The following is a 14838-nucleotide window of genomic DNA, read 5'->3' as shown; positions in this document are numbered from 1 at the left end:
ATTTCTGTGTATATTATTAGCACCTTACCCTGCTGAGATTTTCCCATTGTTACACTACGGAACATTGTAGTCAGACCGCTCACAGCTATTGTGCATGCTTTTAAAAGAGGTAAATCTAAATAAATTACGTTATTAATATATTATCCTTACTGGAGAAGCAGCAAGGGGCCAATTGAAAAGTGACCCCTACTGTGACTGAAACTACATGGGTATAAAGTATTAACTCCATCAGAACGCGACACGGGGACCATGCACAAACAAACAATTTTAATTCCTTTCGCAAACGCTCTACTCATTTGCAAATATGTATCCTATCTAATCTTTTCCTGAAACTTATTTATTCAGACTTTCTATTCTCATCCCATACTCTTGACTATAAAAAAGAACAGCCCTAGTTCTATTGCAGAAGGAAAGCTGCTATGACTTCTCCAATAAGGCTTTCTGGAGAATCACCTCCTATGTTCTAACTGTTGTTGTTGTTTGGATTATTACAAAGAAGCATAGCATTCTTCATCTTTTCCAACAAGGCTTTCTGCAGAATCTGTTCTGTTGTTGTTGTTGTTGTTGTTGTTGTTGTTGTTGTTGTTCTAATGTGTGGATTATTCCAAAGAAGCGTTTCATTTCTTAACTTCAGTTAAATGGGTAGAGACCATAACTCAGCCAGTGATAGAACACATGACTGATATGGAGATTTCCCCAAGTCCAATCCTTGGTATCTCCAGCTTAAATAATCACATGGCAGTTAGGGCTGGACAAATCTGTCTTCCTCCAGCTCATCACTTTAACATGTGTTCATTAGTAAGCCCATTCTATCCCATTTCCACATTAGTGACCAATCTTTGGACAAACAAAATGCCTAAGACAATGGGGATTTTTCTTCCGTGTATATTCCTTGCCAGGAAGAGAAGTCCCATCCCCAGTTTGCTCTCAAGAGATGAGATTTAAGTCCCCAATTTGCGAAGAGCTGCTTTCACCGTAAGAATAGCTCCCTCCATCCTCAAATTTGTGAGGGAAAAGCAGGAATGCATATCTGCCTGCTCAAATTTAGGCCTATAATTAGGCCTGAAGAGAAATCTAAACAGAACTAGGGTGCTAGCTGAGGTAGAAGTCGATTTAAGGTAGGGTCAGACAGACAGGTTCATTCCCTTCCTTGAGGAATTTCTCACATTAAGAATTGTAGGGTTGAAGAACAAGAAGGGACTATGTGGGTCATCTAGGGACGCAGGTGACACTGTGGTCTAAACCACAGAGCCTAGGGCTTGCTGATTAGAAGGTCAGTTGTCCGAATCCCCATGACGGTGAGAGCTCCTGTTGCTCGGTCCCTGCTCCTGCCAACCTAGCAGTTCGAAAGCATGTCAAAGTGCAAGTAGATAAATAGGTACCGCTCCGATGGGAAGGTAAACGGCGTTTCCGTGCGCTGCTCTGGTTCACCAGAAGCAGCTTAGTCATGCTGGCCACATGACCCGGAATCTGTATGCCAGCTCCCTCAGCCAGTGAAGCAAATGAGCACCGCAACCCCAGAGTCGTCTGCGACTGGACCTAACAGTCAGGGGTCCCCTTTACCTTTACCTTATGAGGGTCATCTAGACCAACCCCCTGCATGCAGGAATCTTTTGTGAAACGTGGGGCTCAAACCCACAACCCTAAGATTAAGAGTCTCATGCTCTACCCACCGAGCTATCATTGGCTGATTCTATACAGGCAAATCTCCACAGGCATTCCAGCAACCAACAGGAATATGATGCACTAGGCATAACCACTAGGAATATGCAGTGCTAACAGCCCATAGTTATGTCCAGGCTGAGCCATAGAAGTGAGCAGCAGGACAGGAGCCAGAAGCTGAGACAGAGCTGAGGTGCCAGAGCCCATGAGACACAGAAAAATACACCAGAGCCAGGCAGGCCTTGATGCTCAGGCAAGGCCCTGCTCAAACAGGAAGACTTTTATAGCCCTATCATGTTCAGGAGGGCACAATGGTTAGTGGACAGGACTCAGACCACAGCTTGAGAATATTTCACTGCCATGAGCATTTTCCAAACAGCAGTTCATGTAGAACCAGGGCCTCTAACATAGGGGTACAGCTGTACTGACCCCATACCAGCAGGGGCAGCTTTCATTTTAAAAAACAAATCAACCAGACATTTCTGGAGAAAGTTAGAAGACAAAGTGTGGAGGCAGCTCTAATGTTTCAGGAGGCATGTTGACCACCACCAACCCCATCTGGAACTCAGGACGGGCCCCTCCCAGAACAGAAGCAGCTGGATAAAGGATGGTATTGGGGTATGTTTGTTAAAACACTTTCCTCATGTCCACAGATCCTGTTGGCATCCCTGCTTAGAACCAAACGTCTTCAGTTGCAGCAGCTCCCAACAAGTCAGGAAGATTCACATGTACAGCCCCACAATGGAGCCAGATGGAAGCTGTTTCTGTGAACTACCACATGAGGGCTGAAGCATACCTTCCCCTCAGTGAGGGGAAAGTATAGTCGTACCTTGGTTCTCAAACGCCTTGGTACTTGTACGTTTTGGCTCCTGAAAGCTGAAAACCTGGAAGTAAGTGTTCCAGTTTTCGAACATTCTTTGGAACCCAGACATCTGACGCAGCTTACATGGCTTCCAATTGAGTGCAGGAAGTTCCTGCAGCCAATCAGAAGACATGCCTTGGTTTTTGAATGTTTTTGGAAGTCGAACAGACTTTCGGAACGGATTATGTTCAAGAACCAAGGTATGACTGTATAGGATATAAAACAGGCTAAATATGCGTTAGGCCTATGAATGGTCCAGCATGGTACAGTCTGCATGCCTTAAAGGAAGAGCAAAGCTACAAACAGAAGAGAATGCTAGAGTATCTTCCCAAGGATTTGCTGGAACTCTTGAGGAAAAGGTAACAAATACATGCCTGCACATGAAGCAAATGCAAAGCATACACATGTGAGACACATCCTCAGCATGAACTGCCTTTGTTTGTGTGAACACAATTCCACAAAGGCACTGTGCCATGGTTTGCTTAACATATCACGTATGCCATGGAGGATCACATAAATCATGGTTTGTTTCTCCAAAGTTTGGCTTGTTTTCCTGCTGCGCTTGTCTTGTGCTTTTGCAGCTTCCTTAGCTATGGTTAAGGAAGGCTATTTGGGTTCACATGTTAACCACAACTTGTGGTCCACAAGCCAGCCTAACCAACCTAACAAATTTGTTGTGAGTATTAAGTAAGTGGCTGTGTGTGCTACCCTGAACTCCTTGCAGAAAGGGTGGAAATAAATACAATAAAATAATTAACTATGGTTTTTTTAAGTTATTGTAATCATTTTACAGTGACAAATATCTATTTTGTTATTTTTTAAAAAACCCATTGAAGGTTATCTTCTTCGTTATAATGTTAATACTTTTAAAATGCAACATTTGGTCAACATTAGACTGGTCAAATACCCTTCCCTATTGTAAATATCCTTGTTCTTTATAACACAAGAAGAAAATTTAGTTACTACTAGTGCCAATACATGCAATATTTTGCAACTTACAGGTATTTACTAATTGCTATCTCAATTCTCTGAGTGTCTTGTAGCCAAATGGGGAAATACACAGAAAAGGAGGATGTACCCGCAGACTCAGGAGAACCACCAAGATTTGCTAAAGTACAAAAAAATATTTGAGAGGGGGATCCCTAAAAGGGGTTGCAAAGCAACCCAGTGAAGACTGAGGTTGCTCTCAGATTACCTGTTGATTAAACATTTGTTCTGATTCAGGTGTGGAGACATACTACGTTGTGTAAAGCAGTCGCTCTCCCACACTTTCTCCCATCAACAGAGCACCAAATCAACTTTAATTGTACAACCTGAATTTGCAGGTTTGTGATTGAATTCCACCTGACAGTAGTGACAATCTGGAAGCATCCTGAGTGTATACAGGGTCCCCGGAATGCTGACTGACTGTTAGAGGGCAGGGAAAGGAGGAAATGGTGAGAAGAGAAATGGAATGGAGTATCCAGAACAGGTGTACTCCCTTTTACAACTTTTTTTTTTTTTTGCACTTATTTAATTAGATTGCATCAGGATACTTCTATTGCAGTTTTCTCCTCCAGGGGGATCAAATTTAGCACCAAGACTTGAAGTTCCCCACCACTGGTCCCAGGCCATCGTTGGAAACCTCTGGACATAAATAAAATACAGTGGTACCTCGGGTTACATACGCTTCAAGTTACATATGCTTCACGTTACAGACTCCGCTAACCCAGAAATAGTACCTCGGGTTAAGAACTTTGCTTCAGGATGAGAACAGAAATTGTGCTCTGGCGGCGCGGCAGCAGCAGGAGGCCCCATTAGCTAAAGTGGTGCTTCAGGTTAAGAACAGTTTCAGGTTAAGAACGGAACTCCGGAACGAATTAAGTACGTAACCAGAGGCACCACTGTAAATGAATAGCACAGTGCTTACATTTATCAAAATTTATATACTGCTTGATTACAGTAAAACCTCCAAACGGTTTACCCACACACAAAAAAGTTGCCATACTAAAATATTGATTTCTTACAAGTGCAAAAATCAGCAAGGAGCGCAGTTCTCTGAGCAGAGGTGTTATATGCTCACAAGGTCTCGTTCCTGTCACGTTCTGTGCCAACAGCAGTTTCTGGGTCACGTGCAAGGGAAGCCCCACATGGAGTGCATTGCAGTAATCCAAGCTTGAAGTCACCAGTGCCAAAATCCCGATGTAACACTTCTATTGAATGAACCCCCACATGTATCCCTAATAATCTTATGTCTGATAACATGCCCTTCTTGTTCTTGGCTTCCAGACTTTCATAACGCTAAGGGCCAGTTCATTTGTATGATTTTTTAAAAAAGAACTTTAATCAGTTAATCTTTCTAGAATGCACAACCTGCTAAAACTACAAAGCTTATCTCACCACTGCAAAGTGAGTTGCAACATTTTCGGCTGGGGGAAGGGGCTTAATCCAGACATACCAACACCTTCCCAAAGTGCCACTGAGCTACAATACTGCCTTTCTAAGACTTGCACCACCATATGCATACACACATATGCCTGAATTGGGTATCATAAGCAACAATATTAGATACATAAATCTGATGGGACAAGATCCAAACACCAAAAAAGTATGCCACAATTAAAAATCTTTTAAAATAATCTAAATCCTCTTGATGATTTCTTTATCAGCAGGAGCCCTTGTAATTTTCTAAGTGTTTTTTTTAATGCCACAATAGATCAACAGATCATTACTATTCAACTTATTTGAATATTTCCTAATTCCCTAAACAGTTGCTTACTGTTTTCTAATTTAAAGTAATTCATTACATGCACATCTTGCATTTTATGTCAACTCAAAGTGAATTATACATTCTCTCTCTCTCTCCCGGACAATTCAGTGGCAGCATTTCAGTCATCCATATGGTTCATTTTATTTCAGTATACAAATCGGCAGTATATATATAAATTGGCAGCAACGTAAAGCATGATGGAAAATTACCCCTCTTTAATAATGCTAAACAATTCTAATGATCCCATAGGTTATGCTAAACAACAACAAATATGCAAATAATAAATATGCAGATAGTATGCTGTTTTTCAAAACCAGAACTTCTCCCAGGCAGCTTATAATAGAATAGATAAAGTAAGTTTGTAAATGTTTTCAAAAGATCCTTGCAAAGTTTGAGGGCGAGGACAGAACAGTCTTCTTCTCACTTCAGTAGTGAATTCTCTAGGTATACTGTATTTTTCACACCATAGGACGCACTTTTTCCCTCCTAAAAAGCAAGGGAAAATGTGTGTGCGTCCTATGGAGCGAATGCAGGGGGGAGGCAGGTGGGAAAAGCCCCCAAGAGCCGCACACAAGCTCTGTGCGCTCTTGCGGGCTTTTCCACAGGAGGGAGAAGGGACTGACTGGCTGCATCAGTCCCTTCTCCCACCTCGTAGAAAAGCCAGGAGAAGCTGCGATCTCTTTAAAGGGGTTGCGTGGTTCTGCGGGCTTTTGGGAGAGGTGAGGGAATCCCCCCACCTCCCAGGAAAGCCAGGAAAGCCCTGCGCAGCGTCTCCTAGCAAGGAGAGGCTGCACGGGGCTAAAGGGGAAGCCAAAACAGTGAGCGGGATGCATCCTGCTCGCTGCCTTGGCTTGTGCCATAGCCGCGCGCAACCCCTCCGGCAGGGAGAGGTTGTGCGCAGCCTGTACGCTGCTCTTTGGGGCTTGGGGGGGAAATATTTTTTTTCTTGATTTCCCCCCCCCCCTAAAAACTGGGTGCGCCCTATGGTCCGGTGTGCCCTATGGTGCGAAAAATACGGTATTTAACTTCCAAGTGAGCATGCATAGGACTATAGTCTAATGCACTTTAATTTGTGGCCTGCAAAATCATTAGTATCTTTCTTCCTATGAACTCAGAGTGGGATCAGAGCAGGCCTTAAAATGTACTAGTGCATTGAGCAAATGTAGTGTTGCACTATAATTGCTAGAACAGTTTTGGAAGCAAGGCAACCCTTTAATATCTTCTGCTACTGATATAACAGTCTCAGCCTTCAACAGCAAGGGGCCCTCAAGATGTTTTGGATTTCCAACTCCCATCAGCCTCTTCAGCACATGCATTATGGGAATTGTAGTACAAAGAATCTAGAGGGTGCCACACTGTTGAAAGCAGTATTACCTTGTTCAGAGTAAGTAGCTCTTTTTTTCTTTCCTTAGTAGAATGCTCATTGTTGTTTTTACATCAGATAGGCTGTTCAGATGCTGTTAGACTCCAGCTCCCATCAGACCCAGACACCATAGTCAGTGGTCAGGAATTATTATTATTATTCAATGTATATACTGCTTAATGCCAAAAAAAGTTTCTAAATGGCTTACAAATTTTTATTTTTAAAAAACAAGCTCCATCAACCATTGCAAGGTAGACCTTCACAATGGGAGTTGTTACAGTCTAGCAACATCTAGAGGGCCACAGGTTCCCTATCCCTGAATTATATAGAATCATAGAATCTCAGAGTTGGAAGGGACCCAATGGGTCATCTTGTCAACCGTCTGCAATGCAGGAATCTCAACTAAAGCATCCATGACAGATGACCATCCAACCTCTGCTTAGAAACCTCCAAGGAAGGAGAGTCCACCACCTCTCGTGGGAGTCTGTTCTACTGCCAAACAGCTCTTACTGTCAGAAAGCTCTTTCTGAGGCTTAGTCGGACTCTCCTTTCTTGTAGCCATTGGCTCAGGTACTACACTCCAAAGCAGGAGAAACAAGCTTGCTCTACCCTCCATGTGACAGCCCTTCAGATATTTGAAGATGGCTATCATATCTCCTCTCGGTCTCCTCTTTTCCAGGCCAAACATACCCAACTTCCTCAACTGTTCCTCATAAGGCTTGGTTTCCAGACCCTTGATCACCTTGGTTGCCCTGCTCTGCTCATGTTCCAGCTTGTCAATAGCCTTCTTTCGTGGTCCTAATTAATTATATGCTTCCATCAACCTTCATTTCACTGGAAGACAGCAACCTGTCCAAGGCCACCGCAACTGGGCTGATATTTGGAACCATTCCTTCAATGTCTGCTCTCCAGCTTTCTTCCAAATTTACAGTGGGGAACAGGAGGATAAATATTAGGGTCAACTAATAAACTGGAGAAAAGCAGTGAAAATAAGCATGCAATACAGTAAAAGCATACTGTGATCCTTCGCTGTAGGAATAGCCTTTAAAACTATTGTCAGCAGACCGAACTTTGGTTGTGAGTTTGGCAAGGGGAGTAGGCTATATGCCTGAGCCTCCCTTCTAATTCCTGGTTCCAGCATGGATTCAATTGCTGAAATAGCCAGGCCAGCCTGGTAAGGGCCTGCCACATAGTATGGGTAATTAAGGTAACAAAGGGAGTGGCTCTGTGCAAGGCGCAAATGAGTGGGACTCCCTCCCTCCCTCCACTGTCTGCTAGTTAAAAATAAAGTACAAAAGGCCAGAGTGGTGAGTTGAGTTATGTGAGCTAGAAGTTTGATACAAAAGCTGCAGGATGGAAAGGCAGAGAGAGAGAGAGAGAGAGAGAGAGAGAGAGAGCGAGAGAGAGAGAGCCATGCCTGATTTCTGCTGGAATATGGAGATGGGAAAGACAGAACACTCTTGGGGTGTTGATGTTGTGAAGCCCTCCATCCTAGGCTGAGGTTGTATATATGTGTAAATATGTGCAAATGAACCATATATCCTAAAGACACCACAGTCTCCACTGTGCCTCGTTCTGAAAGAAACACAAACGCTGGAAACCCCTGGAATCTCGCACCACTCAGAGATTGAGGTAGTGTGCCGCACTATACATATCTGTTCTGTACTACATAGGTTAGATAGGACAGCTCAGACAGCACTGGTGCAATTTAATTAGTTCCAAAACAAAAATGCATGGATAAACAGTATCAGAGAGGATGCTGAAATGGTGTCAGGAACTATCTTTAGTTATTTAACATGTCCACTTTACTAATCACTGTGACAAAAGGAAAATTATGATTGTCCTTAAATCAAGAGATGGAATCTTTGATCTAGCCAAACTTTCCTTCTTTCTATCCAAGGTATTGGTTTTCCACCCTCCAGCTTTTTTAAACAAAAAACCCAAGGGTGCTTAACATATGGCTGATTAAATCAATTATATTTATTTATTTCTAATATTTATAGGCAGTTTTTTGTCCTAGATGGTCACCACACAGTTCACAGAACGATTGGGCAGGGAGGTGGGGGGACTCATCCGTCAAGTAATACATTGCTTAAACAAACAAAAGCCACCAGTAAAAACAAATTCAATAAATTAGGCATGATGCAACTTACTTAAAATGCCTGCTAGACTAGAAAGGTCTTCATTAAAGCACCTAGAGAAGGGAGAAGTGTCTGATCTCAGCTGAAAGAGAGCTCCACAGAGTCGCACTCACAATCATAAACACACAGCTCCTGGTGGATCTGAGCCATTGGGAAACACTAGCAGAAACTCCTTCAAAGATTCCATTGATCAGGGATGGATGTAAGGAATCAGGCAGTCCTTAAGACATCCTGGACCCAAGCCGTTAAGGGTCTTATGAATTCATACAAGGAGCTTACACTTGGCTTGGTAGCGTAATACAAAGTGACAAAATATAATGCATGGAATTAACTCAGCAAAACAAGAGCACCAGATCAAAGAGGAAGAGTCAGTAAAATCTGTAGAGGACCGCTGGATGTTCTGTTGTGTAAACACAAAGGCTTTCTGGGAGACACATCAGACTCTGTTGCAAGTTAACCTATCTTGGGAAGGCGTTCCACACTGAGGATGCCATATAAACTAAGCAGGACCTCTTTGATCACTATCTGCCTAACATCAAGGGACTCAGAGGTGGATCTCCAAAGATGACCGGTTAATTTGGGAGGAGGCAATCCTTTGGGATCCCATGACCTTTAGGACTTTGCTTACCATTAAATAACTTTAACTGACTTAGAAGCAGTACAGAAATCCCCAGGACATACTTCCATGTAAATGGGACTGAATTGCCAGATACATATTTTTGTTTGGGAGGGGGACCGTGTGGTGCTGGGAATGGCCCTCAGAACTTGTTCTCAGACTGAGATGTTCTCTGTTCGCTTGTCACAATTACAGGGAGTGGAACAAAACCACCAAATGCATATTGCAATATGGCTTTGGCCAGGACGTGGTTTCCGAAACACCTGATTGGCTGGCGATGATGTCAAGCGCATGCTCAATCTCTAGTGGATGCAGTTTCAACATCACTCATCCTCAAGGAAAGTGTTAGCATAGGAGTTTCTGCCATAAGTAGCAGGATCTTAACCAACATGTGGGAACGAGAAGGGCAGTTTTTCAAACCTCATTTTCAAAACTGAACTGGTGCTTTGCTAAGAGGGCCACTTGTAAAAGCATCTTTCTTTCCAGAAATCTCATTGGGGGGAGGTGTTGTTTCTGAAAATTCAACTATTCCAGAAATCTTGACATTCAGCACCTGAAGCCAGTTCATGTTGCAACAAGAGGTTTGTATAATTTCAATTTTTCTAGCAAGGGTAACAGTGCACTTCTCACGATGCAGAATGGAGTATATTATAGTATACTTACTTTCTGTATAAACAAAATAATATCTAAATTGGATTCTTTCAAGCACATTGGCCTGTGTGTAAAAGTGGGGCCTGGTCCATTAGGGCAAATGAGGCACTGCCCCACCAAACCTCAGCTGCCTGTCTTCTTACTTAGGCTCAGTTACAGCAAGGAAAAGGATGAGGACAAAACTGGAATTTGATGGCCTTGCCTCTCATTGGCTCCGGTTCCGCCTACTGTTGTCCTCCCTGAATTCTGCTCCACTAGTCTCAATGGGCATCAACCACCACTGCTTTTACATGGCGGTGACAAAACAAGGCTACTCCAAATAGAAAATGATAAAACTCAAGATTCTAAGTATATTTTTTGAATACTAAAATGAATTGCCGCAATATTTTTTTTCCATACAAAGACCAGACAGACTGCAAACACCCAGATGGTCACTGTGTTGTTGTCCTTAATTAGACTTAATATTATCATCATAAATATAAGTCGCCACAATGGACCCAATCGTATTGTTCCCTGGGCTGAGGGGTAACTGTTTCCTCTCTTGAATGATTTGTTGAGAGAGAGAGAGAAGAATACCCTTTCATGGGTCTCTATATACACAGGTTTACCAGAAGACTACAGCATATCAGTAAAACATTATGCTCTTATTTAAAAAAAAACAACAAAAACAAATAAATTCAGTTACTTCCCATCAAAACATGCAAGGGGGGGGGGTGGAGAGAATGCCAGCTACGCAAATACAACTTGTGCCAGGGAAAATGTATGTCAAAGCAATTTGAAAACACATCTGTGCAAAGGTTTGCATGCAATTACTGTGTGCGCACCTTGGAATATATTGAGTGGCATACTGGGAATATGCTGTCGTGAGTTATTTATTTTTACAGCGTGTGGAATCGGGGGGGGGAGCAAGCAGCCCACAACATCTCAGCTGGCTACCTGAAAACTAAGGAGTATGAGTGACAGGAAATGCTTTCCTAGCCACAGACACCTGCACTTACCGTTAAGCAAAGGACACCACACAGTTAAGCATGTTAATGTCAGGGTACCGGACTGCTAATACAAAAGTGAGGACTGATCAGGTCTATATATATCTGTGGCTTGGACTTTCTAGCAATTAGTTTGATACGCTGCCCTGATTTACACATACACTCTCTCGCCCTCTCTTGTCTCCCAACACTTCCACTGCTCCAGCTAGATAGCTCACTATGTTAAATTGGGCTTACTCACAGGTAAGTATGCATAAGATTGCCGTTTTAAGTCATTCTACTCCCACCATAGGATAAGCTTCCAGGGTTGCAATACACAGTTTGCAAATAATGCCAAGGGATGCATGCAGAATTTATTTCACGCAGGCCAGGTAGCAAGCAGGCTTTAGTGGCGTGATGACATCAGTCACTGTCACAATAAACTGGGGCTAGTGGTTCCAGATGCTCCTTATGTTAAGGGAAGTTGTCCCTTAATACATATCTTTGCAGCAACACAGTACAATTTGTCTCGCTCCCCCTCGAGAAAAAACGTTCCTATAGTTTTGATATGCACACACCTCAAAAGTTGCCCGGTTGGGTGGGTGGGTTTTATTCTGTTTTTCAGCTGTGATTAACTTACACAATGGAAAGACTAAACGGGAAGAAGGATTCTGTCTCCGCACCCACACAGATGGGAACTCTCCACTCACCTCCATCTCATGTACAGTACTTCATTTCTAAAACGATCTCCTGTTAAAGCACAGTTCTTCGTCCGCCGATAAAATGAATGAACACGCACTTTATCTCCTGCGATCAGCCATATTAACCACGCTTGGCTGGGGCTGTCTGCGGATAAAGGAGTATAACAGCAGGAGACCCACTTCGTGCGCTGCAGGCGGCGAAAGGAGAATCCCAAAAAAGTTTTATTTCACTCTTTCCGGGGGGGGGGGTCTTTGCCTCTCGACGCACCTCCTTCACACCTCCACTTACCCTGGATAGGTTTCAGGTTTCAGGCAAGAAATGAGACCGTATGCGGCGGTAGAGGGAGGGAAAGGCGACAGCGGATGGGAAGGGAAGAGCCTGCCCGGTTACTCCGCACCCCGATCTCGACCAACAAGAGAGGACACACCATCCATCTTTCTGTCTCTCTCGCTGATGGAGCCTCACTCCTTTACAGGCTTGCCACGCTTCGCCGCTGAACGGACAAAGGAGACTTTATTTTACACCCCCGTCTCGAGCAGACTAGGAACTGCACAAGGGAGGTGGCAGCGAAGATAGGTATTTTTGCCCGCGCGCAAACACGATCCCGCTTTTTCGGAAGTGCTGCGCTCGAGAACATTTCCCCAGGCCCCTCCAGAAGGCGCTCGCACTCTGCGTAAACTGGAAACACCTTAGCTCATCATTCCGGCCACGCGTGGGAGGGCCGGTAATGGTTCTGCGCGATCAAGTGCACTCTGCACATGCTCCGGGTCTCACCGCTCCGATCTAGTGCAATGCGGCGCGTTGGCTTTCCAAACAGACTGAGCTCCGCACGTTAAACCCTTCCTACGACAGAAGAGGCGCTGGCCAGCCAGGACTTGGCTGGGCATCACAGTTAGCCAGCCACATGGCTCCCAGAGAGCCGAGGCACAAACGCTCTCCCGGCCTCCCAGTGCCCATGGGCAGCTGCGCGGCCAGGCTCTCCCACAAAGCGGTCCATTTCAGCTGTGGCTGACTCCGCCAGCTTCTGCTCTCCAGCAACTATTCCAAACTCATCGATTTAAAAACAACCCCCACGGCTTCCTACAACTGGCCCCAGAATCCAACAGAACACAACCCACACACACACACACAGAGAGAGAGAGAGAGAGAGAGAGAGAGAGAGAGAGAGGTAGCTTCCAGTTACACCTGCCCACAAACAACTATCCAATCCCCTAGGAGAGATTGCTATTTTACGCGCGCTCTTGCCTGGAGAGCAAGTGCCACTGAACTTTGTGGAATTAACTTCTGAATGAAGCTTTGTCTCCAAATGTGCCATCCAACAGAGTACTGGTCCCCCAAACTAACCAAGTCTGCCGGCGCTCCGGCATTTAATCCTCTCAAACCTCTGGAATCTAGAGAGGGAAAACAACGGATACAGAGCAACCATGTGCGTGCTTCCTCGGAAATACGTGACATGTCTCACCCTTTTCAATAGGGCTTACTCCCAGGTAAGTACGTGTGTGTGTGCGCGCGCGCACAGGATTACAGTATCAATATAGGTCAAGTTTACAGCACTCTACCTGATGGGCAGACGGTCATGCTTAGCCAAAACGTAAGAGCTGCTCGCATCCCCTTGCTTGGAAGACTAGTTTGAGCGTTCCCACGACTCAAAAAACCGGCAAAAGTTCCCTCTTTTTACGCCCAAGCGCAAATAGCGATGCCGTCGGGGCAGAAGTCCAGAGCCCCACTTAGTGGAAGGCCTGCAAGTGTAGCAGGGCATTTTGAAGTATGCGACGTATTCACATAACCATCTAAACAGGGGTGGGGAAAAAAAACCCCTTTCAGTCCAGAGTCTGATCACCTAAGGGCGCCACTCCACGCCCCCCCCCCCGCGCATACACGTTTGCTGCTGGTGCTTTCTAGCTCGCATCACGCGCGCTTCACTTCCTCACCGCTCGCTCCCCACGGCACTTGCGTGGATTCGAATCGCCACTTTCTCGGCACCTAAGGATCGGGAAGAAGCAGGTTGCGTAGCGGACCTGGTTGTGGGAAGCGGGTAACTGAGCGGGAAGGCGATCTCTCTGTCACCGGCTCCGTCCGATCTTTTCTCCAGCCCTGGGACAGCATCGCCGGAACTGCTCCCTGCACAGGTTACGCCGAGCAAGACAACCAACGGCCGGCTGCACTGCACAGCCCCACCACCACCAAATATAGATAGATAGATGATAGATAGATAGATGATAGATAGATAGATAGATAGATAGATAGATATAGATAGATAGATAGATAGATAGATAGATAGATAGAGATAGATAGATAGATAGATAGATAGATAGATACCCCGGAGATTGGCGCTCGCTTTCCTCCCTCTGGCGGGAAGAAAAAAAGCTCCTTCCTCGTGCGCCCTAGAGAGCGCAGCGTCGGCAAACCTTACCTGGCGCGCAGCAGCAAAGATGAGCCGGGATCTAGGCTAGCCTCTCCGCCGGAGGCAAGGCAAGCGCGCCGATCGCCCCATCCAAAGCCGCGCTCTTTCTCCAGTATTAGGAAACTGCTATGTGCCACCGGCGATGTCTCCTCACGGGGCCAGGAGACACGCAGGCAGGCAGAGCCACCTGCGCCCGCCGGGTGGAGGGGAGCTGGAATGAAAGCTGAGCCAGCAGCCGAGGCTCCGAGGAACCCGCAAGAAAGATCCGTGGAAGAGAAAGAGAAAAAAAACCTCAAGCCTGGAGGGTGGGGAACGCAGGAGGGATAATGAAACCCGACGGAAAGTTCGACGGGGTCACGCGTCTTCACGAGAATCCCAGCGCGGCTCTGCTGGCAAGGGAGCGGCGGCCGGAGAGCGCCACCAGCGCGCTTTGGAAACTACCGCGAGGCTCCTTGGCTCTCCCAGCCGCCTCTCCTTCGCTTGTTTCAAGGGGCTGCGAGGCGGGCGGCCCTGATAGGGCGGCGGAGGGCGAGGGCTGCCCGCCCCCTTTCCGGGCGCTGTCACTCATCTTCCTCTACCCCACGCGGAGGCCACTTAGGCTCCTCCCCCCAGGCGCGTCCACGTGGCTATGTCACCGTGATCGCCCAGTCCGAGGGAGGGAACTGTGGGGTGAGGATCAGGCCGCGGAATGACAGTGGCTGGGACTCCTCTCTTGCTTGTGGG

The 14838-nt window shown here is 45.7% G+C and overlaps 1 protein-coding gene across 1 annotated transcript in view; it reads right to left on the bottom strand.

Moving 5' to 3' along the window:
• TAFA4 (TAFA chemokine like family member 4) overlaps positions 1–14615 on the bottom strand; it is a 128436-nt gene extending 113821 nt beyond the window's left edge. Inside the window, 1 exon segment of the mRNA XM_053378742.1 lies at positions 14125–14615. The gene's annotated coding sequence lies outside the window, so the exon portion shown is untranslated.
• Between the last annotated feature and the right edge of the window lie 223 nt (positions 14616–14838).

The sequence above is a fragment of the Podarcis raffonei genome, chromosome 2 (assembly GCF_027172205.1).
Source record: "Podarcis raffonei isolate rPodRaf1 chromosome 2, rPodRaf1.pri, whole genome shotgun sequence".
NCBI lineage: Eukaryota > Metazoa > Chordata > Lepidosauria > Squamata > Lacertidae > Podarcis > Podarcis raffonei.
The sequence above is the reverse complement of the archived record's forward strand: the minus strand, read 5'-3'. Positions and strand labels throughout refer to the sequence as shown.